Here is a 21,868-nt window from a genome sequence, read left to right as displayed (position 1 = left end):
AAATAAAATGGATCGAGTTCGTCCTCTCGCCTCACGTGACCTGGGAGAAGTTTAGGTAGCACGTGTGACCGTTCACACGAAGCAGCTCAGTCGTAATGCGTAGTAAAAGGGATAGCTTGTAGTATCAGAAAGAAATCCAAGCAAGAGCATTTTTGTGCCGAATATCACGTGTGGGAATCTCAACAGTCGAATTATTTATTTTCTTTCTAGTATCTCTCAATTATCTTGTAAATTTAACGACTCGGAGAATTAAAATAAAAAATAAAAAAAAGAAGAAGAGGGGGAAGAGGAGAATTTGGTTTAAACTGATATAGTCGCAAAAAAATTCAGAATAGGAATTACTTTATGTCAGAGACAAATCATAGCTACCGGCTTCCAATAGATGTGTGCTTATTGAAAACATCAGCCTATGTGTCTGTTGTGGTGTGTGTGTCGGACAGTTTAATAGAAACTTTTGCCAACAACTGGACTGATTGATGTATGACCGTCTGTTGAAGTGGCCTGACGAGAAATTTTCAATTTTTTTTTATTTTTATTTTTTTTATTTTTCTTTTAATATTATTTTTGGTGCTCTTCTTGTGTTATTGAATGTAGTGTTGTGTCACCATGTGTCACATTTACAGGTCTATTGTTATTGGTGACATATTGTTGAGCACAAATGATTAGGCTCATTGTTGACAATAACAAAGCAATTTGTAATTTATGACTTATATTATGGTTCTTTTGATAAGCTTAATTGAATTTTTTTTCCCTCCTCCTCCTCCTTGTACGAGTTTGTATAAAAATGTATTTTTTCGCTGGCGTCTTGTTTGATTTTTACGGTTATTTTTGGCATTGTCGAGTGTTTCTGCGATTATTATATGTATAATTAAACGCATTCTAACTTTTGTTTACGTTATTTATTTTAATTAAAAAACGGGAAATTTTGTTGGGGAATGCGATATCCTTCAACCTCTTTTATTGTTTCTATACATAAAGGCATCAGTGGAGTGGGACTAGCTCGATTTCCTAAATTCTTTTTTATATTTTATGTATGTTAAATGTAAAGAGAGCGACGTAGCGAGATGAATATTCTTAGTAAAAACTGTATAATGCGGCGTTTGAATAAAATCACAATTGTTTGATTGACCAAATATTTTACCACTTTCCCTTCGTTTCGTCGTTCGATTGTCCCATCATTGCCACCGTTAATACAAACGAACGAGAAGCTAAAACGAACGTCAAAGAAAAACTTTCAGCTCCGAATCACCGAAAGGGGAATACATCCATGTGGTGTTTGATCGTCAAGTCGTGCTCATCAGTGAGCTTTGCCGTACCCAGAGGGAAGTATTGAGGGTTCTTGATGAACTGGGTTGGTGCTTGATCACGTACCTTTACAAATATGTAAGCGGCTTTCGGCAGGATCGAGGGGAGACTATTCTGTCTTGTGCAAACAGCACAGTAGAGATGGTTCCTTTTAATCCAGTTTTACATTAACTACCCATCTCTCTTTCTCTTTCACGATTATTTTGTCTCCTTGGTGATTGGAAGAGGACACTTGAATCGAGTGGGTCTATGCTAATTACACAAGCGTTTTCTGGTGATGGTCGCCGCCGCTGTAAGTCCACCCCCGTTTTAATCCCCTTTTACTATTTGTGAGCTGAAAACTTCTACTAAGTACGTTAGTTGCTTGTATCGATCGTCTGTTTGTTGTACCTAGAGTCCGTCCAAAAAGATGTTTCTTTTAAGAGACAACGTGACAGTGATTAAATAATAACGATAATAATAATAATAAATCATACTTATTATTCGGTAAGTTGATATATATCTGGTATTGTATAAAAACTAATTTTCTCCGAGTTAACGATCTCTCGTTTATCTACAGATTAGTTTAAACCGAGTTTTGAAAGTTTAACTGTTTCCATAGAAATAATTCTATTGTCATGGATCAAGTAGGTCCAACTGTCAACCCTTAGATTGGCAGTACACAATTTTCCGTTAGCCACTAGATTGTGTCCATGTCAAAAACAGCAGGTCCTACCTGACAGATGGTCACTCCATCTAAACTTACCACTCTATCATCTTGGCTCCAATATTGCTTATATTCGGCCATCAGATTGCTGTCACCATTTGTCCTTGAAAATATTATTGTTCTCTGTAACCATTAACTCAACTAATTGTGTGTTGCCATATTGGATCGTTCAATCAACTGATTATTTCATAAAATGTATCGTTCCATTCACAAACAGATACAATTCTATAATTGGAAAAGATATAATTAGAAATCGTAGACAAAAATAAATAAATAAATAAAAAATATATTAAAAATTAAAGAAAGGAATATAAGAAAGAAACAAAGGTATAAAAAGTAATGATTCGCTCCAAAGATAAGAGAGAATAAAATTTACAATTTTCTCTTTCACTTCTGTACAATTTCTTCAATCGGGACCTTTTTGTAGCCTTCTGAAACAAGTTTAATGTCGTGGAGTAAAGGCCTAGTAATTTTTATATCCACTGGTAAGTTAAGATCCTTTCAAGTACGAGAACTATTCGGTTTGGAGAAGTCTCGAAAAATCATCGAAGGTTTTTATTACTCGACTGAATGATTCGAGATTTTCTGAGACAATCATCTGATCAATTGAATATAAAGCCTACATTTCTTATTCTATTTTAATCCTCACTTTTTGTTTAAAAAAAGTAACCAAAAATAGATTTTTGAAACATTAAAATGAAGTTTTCGTCCAAGCAAAACTAATTTTAGAATATTAAGAAGAGTGAACCGTATCGATAACTTGAAACATTGTCTAAACTAGTGTATAAATGGAATATGAAAGTGTGAAACACCGCTAGCAATAAGCGAAATTAAACGGTGCATCAAACTACAGACACTCTGTTAACAACTATGACTAAGTTGAATAACAAATTATAATAGTATAACCATTGGGCAAGTGTAGGAGTTATCTATACAATCAGCTAATAACTTTTAATAGAAACACATACATTTAAATATAACTCAATAATTATAGTAGCTACTTTAAGAGTTCAATGTCTGTATGAAGTACAACATGTAACTAATGTTCAATAACAGACTCCTATAATAGAAATTCGATACATTCGCCCTAACTCTTATGAAAGACAATAACTTTGTTACGTATTGGATAAAATATATTTTTTAAAATATTAAGTTTTATAAGTTAATTAACCAGTTATTTTTTGGTGTAAGAGCCTGTTAGGAACGCATACGTAAGTATAAATAGGAAAGAGTTGAGAAATTATCTTAGTTTAAATATCTCTGAATATAATTTTAGACTTAAAAACTTAATCAAACTTATTATTTTATTCTTAAATTCAAATTCTGATTATTAAAACTGGGATTTCACGTAGTTAAAGCCGGGTATACAGGTATACCTGAACGTGTAGATAAAACACTTAGTTCTGTCATTCGCACTTTCAGGTATACCGGTACACTTGCACCCGGCTTTAAATACGTGAAATCCCAGTTTTAATCACGATATCTCAATAAATCCTCAATACAAGAGGAATTTTCAAAGCAAAATATAGCAATTTCTGCCGAAGAGAGCGTACGAATGAGCATAAGAAATTCGTAATCGACATGCTAAAAAAAAAAATGTGTACAGAATTTTCCTAAAGAATTAATTCGAGCAAAAGAAACATAATTTTATTAACATAAGCAATCATTAGTCGGCGTCACGGTTATTTTCGCTAACAATTAAATTAAAACGATAAACAAACTATTTAATTTTTCGCTAATAATTCCCTTTCGTAAAAAGTCTACTTAACAAAAACAATTAACGTCTGTAAAAGTGTTAAACTTTATTAGATTAATATTATTAATTTTTATCTCATCGTTTAACATTTTATAATTTATCGGAAGATTATTATCTCCATGTTTGGATAATTAGATCGTTTAATTATCATTAAAGAAACAAATCTTATTGTTTCAATGATTTATGAGTTAAGTTATTAATTTTATTTTATATTTAACTGTTTCGCTTTTTTTCCCCTTTTCTTTTCTTTTCTTCTTCTTCTTGCCCCTTTCTTTTTTGAATGATAATCTTTCAATCTTTTGTTTCTATATTTTTCTTCTTTAGTAACTATTAGAATTCTTAAAATTCTTTCACTTTTTGAAATTTTCTTTTGAAACAGAAATTAATCTTTGCTGTTTCGTTTAGAATAATTTATTTATTATTTTCTAACACATTCTTCTACTTCTTCTTCCTTTCCTTCCTTTTGTTTACTGTTAGAATCAGGATTTTGTTCCTTTATAAACAATAAACGATTTTATTCCTTTTTTTTAATTTTAATTTGATGCATTATTTATATATTTACTATTTCGTAACGCACCCCTCTACTTCTACCTCCTTTCGTCCCTTTGTTTACTGTATTAGAATTCATGAATTTGTTTCCATGTAAACAGAAAATTAGCTTCCTTTTTTGTCTTTATTTTTAAAATATAAATTAAAATCGTTTTGTTTTCTTGTTTATCATAATTGAATATATTCTTTTCTAATAGGCAACATTCTTCTACTACTCCTTTCTACTTTCTCCCTTTGTTCGATATAGAATCAGGACTTTCTTCCTTATAGATAGTAAATGATTTAAATTTTTAAACTATAAAATAAATTTTATTTCATACTTTCTTTTTTTAAATATATTTTTTTATATATTTACTACTTTATAACACATTCTTCTACTACTAACTCTCTCTCCATCCTCCCTTTGTTCACTGTTAGAATCAGGATTTTGTTCCTTTCTTTATTTTAATTTAAAAATTGTTTTCCTTCGCTTCTTTTTTATTTTTAAATTTTATTTTACAGAAATTACTATTTTAATCTATTATTCCTTACAAGCATACATTTTTGAAAAGGGCTTTTTAATCTTTCATTCTTTCTACTTTTGAAACACAGATTTTGACTTTGTAATCTCTATTTCTTTTACTTCTTTAACAAATATGTTCATGCTATGTTATTTTTTTTTCTTTTTATTTCTTTTAAAGCATAAATTGGCTCCTTAAAATTCTTTACATTTGAAAACATTTTATAATAATTTCCTTTTCTTTGAAACAAAAGAAAAGAAAAAATGTTGATGTTATAGACATACCATGTATAGACTTTCTATAAATTTTTCAACCTTTTTATTTTCCTTAAAATGTATATTTTCAGATATTTTTTCGCGTATTTTTCTCTCGTCTGTGCAAAAATAAAATGATTAATATTAAATAAAAATTAATTAAAATTAAATTAGAAAATTGTTTTAATTCTTATTACAGTATATGTAAGGCCTGCGCTGAAATTGCCATATTAAATAATTTTAAAATTGAATTTTGTTTTTAATTTATCGAATTAGTAAATTATTAAATAAATAAATTCTGAAAGAGAAATTAAAATTTATAAATTTAAAAAAAATATATATTTTTTTTTCATTATTAAATGCATTTCAAATGGAAAACGATAGCAAAAATTCTCGACATTATTCAATATTTTCTTTTGAATTTCTCGAATATAAGATTTAATCTTTAAAGTTTGCAAAATTATGTAATGGTAATTCAAATAAAACTGGACTTAGAAAATTAAAATAAATTTCTTTCGATTGTTTCTGAAATTAAAATTAATTATTGTCAATTACTTAGAAAATTAAAATAAGGCTGGAGATATTTACACCCATTACGGGTGGGTTTGACTCTCAATGGGGTCTAGCATTGCAGGAAAGGGATGGAGAATGATTAAATCCATAAATTATGGTGTTTGAATTGGGTTCGAATATAGCGGTAGGTAAATACGTGGACTACTCCAAACTTAAAAGTTGGAAAGTGTGGGGTTGGAATCTGGGGGTTTATCATCCTTCAAAAGTCTCGATATAACGTAAATTTTTGTGTTTATTTTACATTTTCTCTTAATTTTACACTACTGTATCTTAAATGCGCTGTTAACGTGTCATATGACTTTAACCACTCCTAAACCTTTACCAAGAAAGAAAAATTATCGTTTAATCTAACGTTTTTACTGTCTAATTGTTTTAAACTGTATTTACTTTTAATTATCATCTAATTTCCCTCGAAAATCCTTTAAATTTGAAGTAATACAATGTATATTTTATATAAAACCTTCTAAGATGATATAAGATGTAATCCTGTTTCTAAATCTACAATATATTTATTATGTCTAGTGAAAAAAGAAAAATTTCAATTTTATTTTCATATTTTTCTTCCTAATCTCTTGACAAAGGCATGCCGTTTGACGTCAATTTTATTCTTATAATTTAACTAAATTCAAACTTAGTATAAATATATTAAATCATCTTTTAAAAAAAAATTCCAAGCATTTAATACAAATTAATATATATATATATATATATATATAAGATTTATACAAAGCTTTATATATATATATAAGCTATACGTTTAAAAAACAATTATAAATTTTTCTTTTGTTGTAGAAAGTGATACTGAGCTATAAATGTGTTATGGAAAAAAAAGTAAAAAATGAAGGAGCGAGATAAAAAAAAAACAGTCAAAAATCTTCTTTCCTGTTTGATTGACGATCTCGGCATATTTGAAAAATTGACTTTAAAGAAATAATTTAAAGAATGAAAAAATTAATGGAAGAAAAGATTTCTCAAATTTGAATAATTGTTCTTTTTCTCACGAATTAATTTTTTCCGCTATTGTTTTCTTTTCCCTATTTCTTTTATTATTTATTTGTCCTCAAGCTTTCCCTCCCCTTAAATACATTTTTGTTAACAGCTGATGTCACGTGGTCTTATATATATATATATAACCTCGTGATATTTTGAATACATTTAAAAATTATATATATATATATATATTTCTAACAATACATTTACTTACTGCTCGATTCTTAATTACTATATTCTAGAGGATATTGCTTAACTCTTAATTGCTGAATTCTTAATTGCTGTTGTATGCCAACATATCTTGGGGGTACTTTATGAAAAGTTAAAATAATTAAAACTTTTATTCGTCCGAACGTAACTCGATGTCTTTCTGTAAAATAACGTAAAAAATAATAATAATATAAAAATAAAACAAAATAAAATCAAACCTGAAAGAAGAAGAAGAAGAAGAAGAAAGGGGGGAAGAATTCAAAAGGAAAACATAGCATACTTTCCATTTAATCTTTTTCTTCTTCAACACTTGGTCTTTTATGTGACACCCAGAAAATAAATGCGGTCTAAATCATTGTTTTTAAGGCCGGATTATAGTAATACTTCTTTAAACTTTCAGGAAGGGGATGCTAAAGTTGAATAAAATCGAGAAAAATTCTGCTCTTGGTAATCTTTATAAAATTCCATCACGTGATCACTCATCAATTCTATCTCCTCTCGGTTATCTTATTTTATTTTTTTTTATGTAGTTAAGTTATGCTTATATATATATATTATTCTTTGATTCTTAAATTATATTTTAAAAATTTTAAACGAATTAATTTTCTCTCTTTCGTCGAATTAATTGGCACGAAAAAAATCAGCAGAAAAAGAAAAAAATCTGTATTTTAATCATGATTTAAATGTAAACGTATGAGCCACTTTCACCTTCAATTACGATAGCGTCTGACGTCACTTTGACGTGAGTGTTGTCGTAATCGATTTAGCCGAATACGTTATGACGTCATAAATTTTCAATTCGCCTAAACGTTTTCCACCTGTGGTAACTATTTTACTACGCTTTTTTTTAACGGCTCCTTCATTGATTTGTAAATATAATTAACGCTATCAGCGCTAGTTAAATTTAAAAGAGTGTGGCGTAAAAATTGTCTGAGAGGAGTATTGGCGTATAATACGCAACCCCCCTCCTCCCACTCTTGTAGTTCTTGATTCGTCCTTTTATCTACTTTCGTACCTGGAAGTAGTTTGTCAGTTGCACAACATTTCCTTCACCAGTTGAAAAAACAACATCCAGACAAACAGTCACCAGAGGTGTTGCTATAAATAACTCTTTTTCGATTTTAATTTTTATAAAGAATAATGAAACGTCACTCAAACAAGACGAAGTGTTGATTTGTTTATTTTTGACGTAAGCAATTTTCAAAAAGTCTTCGTAAGCTGCAATTTAGGGGATGAGAATAAAGGCATAAAGTACTTTAAAAAATAAAATAAAAAGGAAACATATTTCGGTGTGCTATTGGCGTAACGCACGTGACCTTATTGTCGTCCTCTTTCACGAAAAGGAACATTTAGAGAGAATTTATCAAACGAACATAATCGCAAAAGTAAAGTTGAACTTATACTCTGTGATCAATTCTGTGAGAGGTATTTTATATTTTAGTTTCCATTTCTTTTTTCTCTTCCTGTTCTCCTTTTCTCGTCTTATCCCGACAGAGAAAAGTTGTAAACGCAAAACGTAAGGTGCAGTAATTTGTAAAAAGTCCCATATTGTTTGTAGCAAAGGCGAGTTGACAGATCACTTTAGCCAACACAAGGACTGTGACTTCATCTTTCTCTACTCCTTGTGCTGACGTGGACAGTTGGCAGTCGTCCAGTAAAGTGGAACCCCCTGACAACCCCCAGACAGACATCGTGGCGACAGCACATTAGTGCCATATGGTGCCTTTCGGTAAGGAGTGAACTAACTCTGACCATTGTCCAAAATGTCCCCTTTGAGGTAAACTTCGGCATTCACACACTTTTAGGTAGAAAGCATTTTTTGGGGGTGGGTTGATGTCACTTTTCTAACTTTGTAGCGAATTAGATATGTTTCGCGGAAAAGTGAATAAACAGAGAAAGACAGGAAGAGTGAGAGAGAAACTTTTTCTTATTATTTATTTTATTTTTTTTTTATATTTATTTAGAGCGTAAGATGAAACACAAACACATCTATAACCCGTTTGCGGTTGGTATATTCGAAACTTGAATTGTCAGTAGTATATTCAATAGGAGAATAAAGCTCATTAGAATATCGTCCACTTTTATTGAAGTTCTGCGAGCCAAGATCCGTGCGTAATCGTCTATGCAATCACTGCCAGTGTCTTCATCGTTGACTTGGAGATTAAGGGGGAGAATGGTTGGCATGCAAACTGGGAAAGAGAATCTTCAGTAGATTGTTTCTGGTCTTGCCCATGAAATGTGCATTAGGTAGAGGAGAAGCCACGCGAAAACTGTGCTTTGCAAATGGCAAGTATTTTTCATATTAAAACTCTAGTCCATTTTTCATCGGGGTGACACTTTTTTGCAACAGTGAAAAGGCAAAGAGGTCCTATGCCGAATGAAAAATGACACGGTGACGGCCACCGTTCTGGGCGTTTCTTCTTCATGATACTGACGTCACGGGCTTGCGTCAGTCACCTGCATAGATGAAAGAACAAATTTACCTAATGTGTTCGTTCTTGTCAGCATTTGTTCTGACGGACGGCCGTTCTGTTAGAAAAACAACTTCCAGTAAGTGGAGTGTTTGGTTAATCGACCCACATTAAGAATCCAACGACAGCTTGATTTACAGTTGCAACAACATATTTAAATGAAACTTCTATTTAAATCTTTATTAACGAATTAAAATTAAATCCTAACGCAGTTAATGAATTTAATTCTTAGCCAAATGGCATTAAGTCCAGCTTTTTATTGAGTTTTGGGTGTGTTTTTCTCGATAATTACACCTGACGTGCATTACTTTATACGTTTTTCTCCTTTTGTTGTGTTATTTATTGTTGCGTGGCCGAGCTCGTGAGCGATTCCTCTCTTTATTGAAAACGCAAAATCAAATTTTATATACTTTCATATTTTATAACGTTAAAATTAAAAATAAAAAACATTTTAAATGATCATATTTATTTTCTACTTCTAAAAAAACTTATAATTTGTTTTGTAAGTGCCTGGGAATTTTGATGAGTTTACACAATGACTCATTTGACTCGTTCTCATTTCCTGTGGTGCTTATTATTAGTTTAACTATTAAAACAATTTATATAATTTGTTAAGTATTGAAAAAAATAGATTTTTGTTTATAGTTTTTCCAGCATACAAAAGCTTCATTGTAGCAAGGGGTTGTTTTTCTCCGTTTAACCAGATGACCGCAATATCTCAAGTGCTTGTTTGTTGCTTCGTCGTGTTACTATAGTAACGGTACTAGTGCAGCATGATCTGTCACGTGGCTACATGAGATTAAACAGGTGTTCTGTTCGTCCTCTTTAGACAGGTGGAACCCGATTTTCTCTGAAACACTGCTTAAAAATACATTAAAAATATATAAAAAAAATTTAAGTAACAATTTTTGTATCCGTTAGTTCAAACGTAAAAGGTAACGGGACATTATACGGTATAGGCATTAAACTTTAATTATTATTAATCTGAAGTCTTTTCGCCTTTAGAAAATAAAAACAATTTGTATTAATCTCGTTTAGATATTGGCTAAATCTATACTTTCAATTGATTAATATGGCCAAATCTGTTGGTTTTTAGTAGAAAAAAGGGGAGGCTCTTAAAAAACTCGTTAGATGAAAAAACATAGTATGAGTTTAGGAAGATTCTCTTATGGGTATCTAACTATCCATCACGAGCAATTGACAAACTGCAAGGTCATGATTACTTTTCTTATATGCATCGATCATTAATTGGATAGTCTGAGGTCATATTGATTAATTAATCCAAACAAGTTTGCATATAAGAGAACGGAAAGACGAAAAGAAAGGTTTTCGGATGCGGACCTAAACATCTGGTGTTTGGGCTTGCTATAGCTGTGGCTGGATCTTTAATGAAACTCTGGATGATGGATTTGAGTTTGATGGAGTAGGAGATCGGGACGAAACAGAAACGAGGAAAGAAAATATACCAGTTTACAATAAACGTAACTTTGATAATATTAAAACACAACAAAATGGAGCTTTTTACGGGAGAACATTTTTGCCTTTATAGTATGATGTGATTCATTTATAAGCAGTTTTTCGTTAAATTTATGTCCTGATTAAGGGAGGCCTTTTTAAAAGTTTTACGTTTAAAGAAGAAAAATCGTTCATTATAATAATAATTTGTTACTGAATGCTTAAGAATCGGGTTAAAGACGGAATGATAGAACTGATAGTTATTCTAAGAAACAATATTCCATCAGAAGAAAGTTTCAATGGAAGAATTTGATGCTGGAGAGTAATTTAGCTGACACAAGAACAGAGAGAGAAGACACAATAAAGAAAAAACGATAGGAAACAAAAGTATAGGGGTGACACTTCAAAATTTCTGACATCTCATCTACTTTCTTTGTCACCGGAAGTTTTCTTCAGACTAAGTGGCCAGCCACTGGATGTTATTAATGTTCCTTAGGGATGCAGCAATTGTTCACTCCAATGCACCGATCCCCATTCAATCAGGAGCAATTTTTGAGAGACGACATGTCAAGAGGTGTTGCTGGATTACAGGCCTGAGATGATGAATGCCTCTGCTTCCTTGCTCCCATTGCGCTTTGCCCTAACAATTACAGCAGCATCTCGAATAGCTCGGACGCCTTTAGGCAAATCTCGCTTCGGATTTTTTCTCTTCTTGTTTTTTCTCTATTCGCCATTATTCCCCTTTATCCATCCCCTAACCTAACAAACGCAGACGTTGTACCTGGTTATTCCATACGTGGCTTTCCTGATAGCGGCGATTTTCCGTTCCTTACTTGTACCGATCATCAACTCTGTACCTCAGATGATTTGAGGTAACCAAGCCGTTCAACCGCGGAGATGAACATGAAAGAACCCCATTCATCAGCATTAAGAAAGATAAATGAATTGTTAAGGTACTGTTCAAGGCGAACTGTCAAGATAAAACTGTGCAACGGTCGACCGATGTCGGTAAGTTTCCTGCCGCCAGAGATGAGAGGGGAAAAGTGATTTATGTGCAGACATATGCGACATTTAGAAGACATGGTCACAGCGATTGTGCATGATTTTCTTCTTTTGTGACTCCGATGACTGCCCTCGACCATTTAAATGCTGCTAATTCCAAGCATTCAGGAGAAGGGTTGATACGCTTGAACAACTTCCGTACGGTATTGACCAGATAGACAATATATCAACATTTGGCCAGCCAAGTCGAACTTCTTTGTTATTTTCCCCCCTAAGTCAAACTTAAATTCTCTCTATATATATGCCTGATGTAGTAGTTGGATACACAAAACTCCCATCGCTCATTCTATCATTCAAATATTGCTACTTATTGTTTTTCAAGCAAAATAATATTTTTATTCCCTAAAAGAAAACCAAAGGAGAACGGCAGAAACGTAAACAACCTTTCAAACTACAATGTGATAAAAGATAAGCTTATAAAACCTATACTACAGACAACAAAATAATAAATTTAACATTACAGTTTTCGTACAGTTATTGTTCATAGCAGATTATAAAAATACTTATGCATATAAATATAATGCAAAAAGAATTACGTATGTAGAAGCTTGTGTGAATAGAAAGGGAAAATTCTGTGCCAGAGAAACATGTCTCCATAATAGAGATCACGAATAAATCTCACATCCCCACTTTCTGCCCCCTTCCCACCGGTAACCTGTGCACCAGCCATCCGTTTCCTGAATTTTGGCAATGTTCCAACGCCAGCCCGGTAACTGTGGCTGAAAAGACCTTCAACCAGGTCATTGCAAATAAGGACACATCTCTTCACACAATCCTATTGTTAATTGGATAGCATCGCTACCATATAGATCCGTAATATTCTATCGAGTCGTCGCAGTTATCAGAAAAATTTACGATTAAAATAAAGTAAAAGACTTCATGCTGATTTCTCTCTACTACAACTGTCGTCACGAAAATGTCATCGTTGAGTAATATTATTATATATTTTTTTTTCATTATTATTATTATTCCTATTCCTTTCTCCCATCTTCTTTTTCTCTTCACATAATCTCTATTTGGTGATTTACACAGCTTTTGCACAGAAAATAGATGAATGTCACATTAGGCTATACGTCATTTTTAGATGATAAAATGGCGCAGGTCTTTGTGAGGTGTTCCACTTACGGTTGTGTGAAACGTTTGACGCCTTTGTGACTGGAACGGAAATGATGGGATATACCAGACAACACTGTTGATGTCAAATTGACAATTGTGAATATATGTTACCGTATAATCAAGTAAAATCGTCCCTACTTGAATTAAGCTTTATAATACGTGAATAATAAAGTGACGATCGATACAATTAATTTGGACAAGTTTACTAACATTAGCCTATCCGTAAATTTGTCCAGATGACTGTTATCTTAATCTATCAACAACTTAGCTTACTCCAAGGTGTCAGCTATCGATAACCAATAAAATATATAACCGTGACACTGTTTGAAGAGTTTTGTCTTTCTATACTTGCTTTTTTTATATGCTTTTAACGGTTCGTCTTTTTTTCCCTATTAAATAATTTAATTACGCTTTTCCTCGGGAGGCAGTTTATAAATTAAATATTTGTCTACTCTTTTCTGTTGAAGGTTTAGATTTGATTTCTTACCGCGGATTACTTATCACTTAAAAGTGACTCTTCTCATCACCGGTTGAAATTTAGCTTTAGAAGTGTGAATACTTTTCTTTAAAAAACCGCATTCTAATTAAAAAATCAACGCGTGTTTTTCTATTAAATGAATCTTTAAACAACTACTACGTGATCTCTGCCTTTAATAGTTATCAGTTCTTGTTTATTTGTTTAACTAATCGTGAAAACATTAAACTTTGTAAATGTAAATAAACTAATAATGTATGTGTACACTTATCTATATATGTGTGTATACAGAGAGAAAGCTAGATGCTCACCTTCCGCTAGAAAGATGTAAAAGGAGGTGAATCTGGAAATGATTATTATAGAATATAGCACAGGGGACCATACCTCTTAATAAATTCCGAGATTTGTTAAAAGGCCTGGGGCCTATGACGTTTAACAAGAGTGTTACATGACAGAATTTGGCCCGGAAAGTTATTTACATCATTGTTTAATAAGATGCTTGAATGAAAAGGGATAAAAACCGAAAATATCCTGAAAAATATAGGCTAATAGTTTCAAATAGATTATAAAGAATTAGTTAATGGATCTAAATCACAGTTTTTAAAACGCAGATAACTGCATTAGGCTATAATAAAATATATAAATTTAATTCTATAAATATTTCTTTATGAACAAGAACAATCCCCTCCAGTTTTAGAATATCACATTTATAGGATGGTAATGTAGCTTCAAGTTTACGTTTAACAAATAAATTCGGAAAAGATTAAAATTTTATTTTAGATCTTTCTAAATAACCTTACAGATTTTAAAATTCTAAATTATTTGGAAATATTTTTATGAATTGTCATAATTCCGGAAAAGAAAAATTTAATTTTCAGCTTGTTAGGAATTAAAATCAAGAAAGAATATTTAAATTATAATTTCAAGATTAATTCGCTATTAAATTTGGAATTTAAAATCACTCAAGATTACTATTAATAATTTTTAATTATCTCAATAATTATATATTATTTTAAAATATATAAAAGTCTATTGTAGATGGGAAAGATAATTCATAAATGTTCTGAAAGTTTGTAAATAAGTAAATAAATAAATAAATACTTCAGCATCACCCAAAATTTTATACAAAGAAGAACAGAACTAAATGGAAAAAAAAGAGTACTTTACTCGAGATTTTTAACTTAAAAGGTAGAGTCTATCGCCTCGAAGGAATTAATTACGCTTGCAGGAATCTTATTTTCTATTGAAAAGTATTATTGTGGAATATTTTAACTTTTCTTTTCATCAAATGTATTCATTTAAAGTATCGATCCGACTTTACGCCAAACAAAAAAAGCATTAATTCCTTTTTAAATACCGAAACGAAACTATTTTGGAATTTCTAAAAAATTCAATTAGAAAAAGTTTCATATTATTTATATCAGATTCTTCAATATTTAATTTAAAAGAGGCTACTGATTTTCATATTTGTAAACATTTCGCTATAATTAAACACGAGGCGAGGGATAAAAATCATATATATTGTTTTCTGCTCTCGCCCAGGCAATTCTCTGATAGGAAACGTAGAAAATTGAGTATCCTGAAGCGAAAAATAATATCTTAATGACGTGCCTCCATCTAGGTGTACAAACAAGCACTAAAATGGGCATTAAAAACCGAAAGTGAAAGAAAATATTTTATGATTATTCATCAGAATCTAAAATTATTCTCTCTCTCTTTTTTAATGATAAAAAAAAATTAATTGAAACTTTAAAATTTCTCTTTTATATTCAACCTGGACGTGTTTTATCGCTGGAAAAAACTTTATTAACAATCTATTTTAACCATTTTCTACTACAAAAACTAGCAATATAAATATCGACTATTCAAAATAAATGATAAAACGATTCAGATATTTTTCGTTTAAAAATTGCGTTAAAAAAACATATATATATATATATATATATAGTTTTTATAAACACAATCTATCACTTTCAGTATAATTTAAGTAATTTATCACATTAAAATTTAAGTTTATATCGGGGTTGAATATACGATATAGAAAATTTCCAAAGCGTTCAGAATATTAACGTTTTTGTAGCAGTTGAAGCAGGAAAAAAAACTGTGAAAGCGATTTTTTACTTTTACACAGTTTAACAGATACAAGTTAATGGCAGTTATAATTTCGACTTTCTTTCAAATTACCCTCATTACTCTTATAATATACTCTATCTCAATGCTACTTCGTAACTCGACTAAGTATAGCCTATTGGCCGTCGTTCATTGTGATAGCAAATTTATTCCTAGTTGACTTCTCCCTTATCTACTTTTAAGATAACAGTATCACCTGAACCTTGTAATGAACGAGGAATATTCCCTGTTATATTTTCTCGCCTGGTTTATGATACTAGCTCGATCCTGTTTTGTCAAATATTCCACCCGTTTTAAACATATTCTACTTTAAAATATCATCAGATAATTTCCTCTTTTGCCTTTTCCAGTGGATTTTCTAAGTCTTACATTTGTAATTACGGACCCGAAACTTTCTTAAGATAAATTTTAAGCATTGTGACGAAACTATTCCTAATTTAAATAACGATAAATATCTAATTTTCGCTTTAAATTAAGCCTACGTGCTGTTTATGTACGCGTAATCCTACTTTCTGCCTGGATAATGTTGTTTTTAGTTTTCTATCAATGAAAGTTCTCGACAGTTTTCGTTTTTCGTTAATTTTCTTCTTATTAAAATTCAGATATTTAGAAATTTTTATCAGTTTTCTATTAGTAGAATAAATTATAATTGTCCTTCCTATTTCTTTTTTTAATATAACGAGGTATAATAGAAATGAATACATTACAGACAAAATTGCGAAGTATGGAAAATTAACAGTTTGTAGTCTGATTTAGAAGCAATGTTTTCGCACATTCTGTCGAATTTAAATAATGTTTATCAACTGGAACTGTTTCTGTATGCCTAAGGAACGAGCGTATAATCAGTCGGACCGGAAAGAAACATTAAAGTTAAGCGCATTGATTTAATTTCTTAAACTTCTTTATTATTCTTGCTTCTTTTTTTTTGGTTTTATTTTTGGTGATAAAAGTGTAAAAAATATGGAGGAAAATAATTAATCACAGTTTAACTTAAGGAATAAAAAGATAAACAAGTAAATTCGCTACTTATAAGTTAAAAACCCCCAGCCTATTTATTTAGAACGCATTACCTGACTGTCTGGAAAATCTCCTTCTAATTAGGTTCGATTAGATTATAGAATAAAAGGAAAGAAATCACTTCAACCAGCTGAATAAATTAATTAAGTGCGTAAATCTGAAAAGGAAGATCTTTCTTTATGCGATAAATCGAAAAGTAGTTTTATTTTCCCATCCTTGTTTGTTTTTATTCGAAAAGGAAAAGTCAAAATGGAAATTGCACTCAAGATAAATGTCATTCATGAGAAGTTAAAACTTATATTGATAGTTTCTGATCTGTATTACCCAAGCAATCTTTCTTCGTAATCTAAACCCGAACGATTGCGGTTGAAAGTCGGAAAATGACGTCATCGAAAACTCTTTTAGAAAACGTTTTAAATCGTCCAACCACTATATGCGTCCTAGGTCCTGACAGCAGAACAAAAATCATTTATAACAGTCGCAATTTGAAGACGCTACAAACTGTCTTTCCATTATCGTACTACTTGAGTCAATAGTCGTCAAATATTCATGGGGACGATTGTAATCAGTGGAATAATATTTGGACGCATGAATATTAGATGGAAAAGCTTGGGCACATGTAAAAGCGAATTAAGTTATCCTCCCTCTTCGGATAGCATTTTATTCTATTGAGCTAATTCTCTTTCAATTCATAATCTGTTTGAGTCGTCCTAGTTTTGTCCTTCATTTTTCAAAACTTTAAACGGTTTTTTCGCTATCGGAAATGCAAAGTATGAAAATTCGGTGATTATTTTCCAAAGGAACAGAACAGGTAGCACCGTTTTTGATGAAGAAAGCATGAATAAAAGATGATGATTCGACTATATCTATATATAATATATCCAAAGTTATCCCTTCTTAAAAAGAAAAATAAAATTCCAGGAGTCTCGATAAGCTACATTTTTTAGTTATCGAGATATTAATAAACTTCTTCACCACTTAAATCGGATTAATTATTTTGTTAACAGTTTAGAATCTGACTAGAGATCAATCGGTTAAAAAAGAAAAAAAGTGGAATATTTTTAAGTGTATCAACCAGAAAATTTTCCCGATAGTTTGGGTGAACAACGTTATTAATTAACTTCTCATCGCATTCATTTTTTATTTTTTTATCAGACACCCAACATTGTGACAATTAATCCAACGTCAGCTGTGTTCGTCATGCTTGAACGGAACACGAAAATGTTACCGACTCCTTCATTGAATGATTCTACTTTCATAAAAGTCATTTAACTCATTCGCCATCTTTTTTCCCCCTTCATTCCCTCCTTCGGTGGAAAGAAAAGTGTTTATTTATAGTTATACTTTGTATGCATCACGTTTATTTTATTATGGACATTAGTAGTGTCCAGCTGAAGTAGCAGCTGGATAGTCGAGGTTGTAGCAATTAAACAGCGATCAGAGGACATGCTGCGACAGAAGAGGGCAAAGTGAATCGAGGCTGAGATTGATAGACAGGGGCATCACCTGGGTCCTTCTCGCTTGGTCGCAAAAGATCATTGGTTAGCTGTCCTGTCATGTCCAGTGATTTCTCTTTGTTGTAAGGGCTGGGTATCATTAGATGTTAGTGATATTCGCATCTTTAACACGAATGCTGACGGTGCTCTTTAATGTCCTGATTGCTGCAGGGTTCATTATCATTGAAAATGATCATCCTCCCTTTAATACACTGCTAATTCTTCGTCTTGACGGAGGTTTAATTATTCATAATGTAACTTATCATAATTGAAAAAAAACGATGAAAGTGGATGACGTTCACTAGAACTTGATTGACATCTAAACGACTAATTTGTTTAATGTTCGGTTATCCCGTGAAATGATTAAACTACAGAATTATTTGTTATATACGAGGCATTTTGTACGGATTTTGAGATTTATTGACCGTTTAATAAAACGCACAATTAAGGAATGATTGAAAAATTTGCGTTTGTTTGATTTCTTGGTACATTTTATGAAAATCAATTGAATACAGTGAGAAGGGGAAAAAGAGTGTTACAAAATGATATTGCTTTACAGACCAGAACGTTTACCACAGATAGAATCTGGAAGAAGGCAAGAAACTAGGTCGAACGTTTTCCCCCTCTTCTCCTCTGGATTTAAGCACTTCTAAGCGATACTTACCTTTATTGACAAAACGATATTAGAAGTATAATCCGACTGGAAGAATGCACAAAAGAATTTTTGAGAAGAAAAGACAAATTGTGAATTTAAAGTGGAGTGAAAACATAAAAAAAAAATCTCTCTCTCTCTCTATATATATATAAATATATAGAAAGAGAGAGAACAGAATTGAAAACGACTCTAAACTGTACGAATTACACTATTACAGAAATATACTTTTAAAGGTATTTTAAAGCAATTTAATTATGGAATATCGAATTGAAAACATTCTTTTAAATTGCACATTCTGAAAATAATATAAACCTGAGGCAATATGTGGAGAGAGACATATAACCGGAAATAGTCTCGTGGAATGTTAGGAACGATACTAAATCGGAAACGAAGGATAAAACTAAGTGACTAAATCAAAATTTGTCTAAACAGCGAAGGAAAATATGAAATTTAAATTTTAATTGAAATTTTAAAATATTTCTATTTACCTACTTTCATTTTACGTATCTTATGTATCAATACTTGAGGATTGTTTAATTCTGTATGAATCAGTTTATAAACGTAATCGCTATAGTTTTATATCATTGTTTTTTACAATTATAATGCGTTAGTTAGGTGAATGAATTTGAATTATGATAGTTATATATTAAACATAATTCTTTATTCTATATGTCTGTTATTGGTGCGCAACTGAAACTTGCTCTCTTGTTTCATTGCAGAGTATCAGATGCGCAATGTAAACCAGAGAGCAAGCATAGGACGAATCCACCAGAGAAGAGGGATCTTAAGCCAGTGAGTTTAGAAACAATCCCTCTATTATAAATGTTTTTGGTGGTTAGTGAAAAGAAAGGTTCTAAATAATTAAATTAATCATAGTATTTTTAGCTTTCTAAACAGTTAATTAGCCAATTAATTGAAGGTTAAATTGCTAAAATTAACTGTAAATTTCTAGTTTAAAATCATTGTCATAGAGAAAATAACAATAAGCTTTTTTTACGTAGATATATAAATATAAAAAAAGGAAAATTTTTTGAAGTTTAATCGCTTTATAACTAATGAAAAACAGTATTATCTCTTCTATAATTGAATCGTATTCATAAATTGCATTTAAAAATATATATATATATATTTGTTGATTTTTAGATCTAGGAAAGATTTTTTTAAATGAAATTAATAACAACCTTTATTAATTTGGAAATTAATGAGAATATTAAGCTTAATTAACAATACTTTAAAGTAGGTTATACTTTGATTTCCGGCCCTTAGTAGAATGGTTAGTATTTGCACACGCTATTCTATTATTAAGTTTTATGATTTTCTGTCCTATTGTATATTTAAAAAATAGAAGTATATTCTAATAGCGTGGGTGGTTTTATATTGTTAAGAGGTATTCTTAAGTTGGTATTCAAATTAACGTAATTATAATCATTTTTGATAATTATTGACAAGAAAAATGTCATAAAAATAATTTTAATGTATATTATTTATTAGTTATGAATAAGAATGTGAATGAATATAAATGATTTTTCTTAATGATTCTAATTTCCTCAAGCTATTCTTTAATAAAAGACTTCATCCAATGTTATTCTATTACGCTGTACTTTTTCATGGAAACATTTTTTAGATATTAAAATAGAATATTTTTCTATCAGCTTAGATGATTGTATAAGTGGGTAGAAACATTTTTAATCTGCTATCTCTGCTGCTTGAGTCAACTCAAACAGATGCAGAGCATCGGTCTGACACTCGTGTCCGTCATGCAACTCTCTCATTAACACTGCTCTTTGAACACTTATTTTTTTGATTCTTTCTTCTATAATCTTACGTACTAAGAACTAAAGAAGTTATCGCCTACTGTAGCAGCCCGTGGGTACTCGACAGCTCGTTAATCATCTGGAATTGCTTTGAGATTTACTTCGTTGATAGTGAAGGAATATTTCACAGGTTAAGCTGAACGATAGCAGAAAAGGACCGACTTTTTCTTCTAGTTTTAACCCCCTATTCTATTTTTCCTTCATTGAAAATCGTATATAGTTTCCTCCTTAATAGATCTATTCGTAATAAAAATTTCCTTTAATAGCGGATGTGAAATGAAGTGATGTATGAAAGTAGTTTGCTAGACTTGAATATCTTTCTTAAAGAAAAAATATAACTCTACATTTTAATTATTGTCTCATTTTATATTTAATTTTCGGGTCTGTGACTTGTATAACTTGTATAACGCATTTCTTATTTCACACGTCGTGTAACGTTTTTATATCGAGCTTACTCTATAATGACTCCAGTTTATCCATTAGACAGTACACATTTTTCTTAAATTGTAATTTAATTAATTAATATTCTATAATTATTCAAGAATTAGAGCAAATATTTTATGAAAAAGGAGCTGGAGCTTAAACTTTCCTAAACAAAACGCTTTATATACAGTTTAGTGTTAGTAAAACACCTCAAAATCCTTTTAAACTCAAGATTTCCATTAAATAAACTCCCTGATCTCTTAACATAAACATATATATATATATATATGTGTATATTTTTAGAATTAAACTAGTCATCATCACTTATCAGAAAAATATGTTTTCATACGGCATTAATCAAATTACCTCTTTTAATCCTATTTAAATGTTTACAATGACAAATTGTACAGAAAAACAGCGCGAATTAGATCTTTTTTTTTTTTCCTTTTAATATGGTGAAATTGCTAAAATAGCCACGAATGATACTAAGAGATATAATTAAAGTTTATTTTGAAAGATTATTAATAATCAGTATCTTCATATATCTCACGTGTGAGACGACAGATCAATCGGGAAGGCGGCTTTTGTGTGCAACAAATAAGTAGATAAAATAAATGCGGCATTTAGGTAATGAGGCGAACATATCTTGATGAATGCAAAGATGTACAAATGACTCAGTCGATATTGACTGCTGCACACTAACATATTCCTATTAAGATTATTCAAAGATATGTGTGATACAAAGTTTAAAATAGCCTACTCGAGTCGTAGAGAGAGAGAGAATCTGTGAAATTTTAATTCTTTATCAATTAAGATTTAAACGTCGAGACGAAACCCTAAAGTTTTGAAATGAATTCTCGCATTTATCGGATCGATATTTCACTCGGACATATCAAAAATAAATCGTCTCA

General features: G+C 30.9%; 1 protein-coding gene across 1 annotated transcript in view; it reads left to right on the top strand.

Annotated features, from left to right (window-relative positions):
* The window catches only part of LOC136981898 (hepatocyte nuclear factor 6-like), a 76,421-nt gene that overhangs the window by 40,124 nt on the left and 14,429 nt on the right, over positions 1–21,868 (top strand).

The sequence above is a fragment of the Centruroides vittatus genome, unplaced genomic scaffold (assembly GCF_030686945.1).
Source record: "Centruroides vittatus isolate TY-2023 unplaced genomic scaffold, ASM3068694v2 contig_799, whole genome shotgun sequence".
NCBI classification, from domain to species: domain Eukaryota; kingdom Metazoa; phylum Arthropoda; class Arachnida; order Scorpiones; family Buthidae; genus Centruroides; species Centruroides vittatus.
The sequence above is the reverse complement of the archived record's forward strand: the minus strand, read 5'-3'. Positions and strand labels throughout refer to the sequence as shown.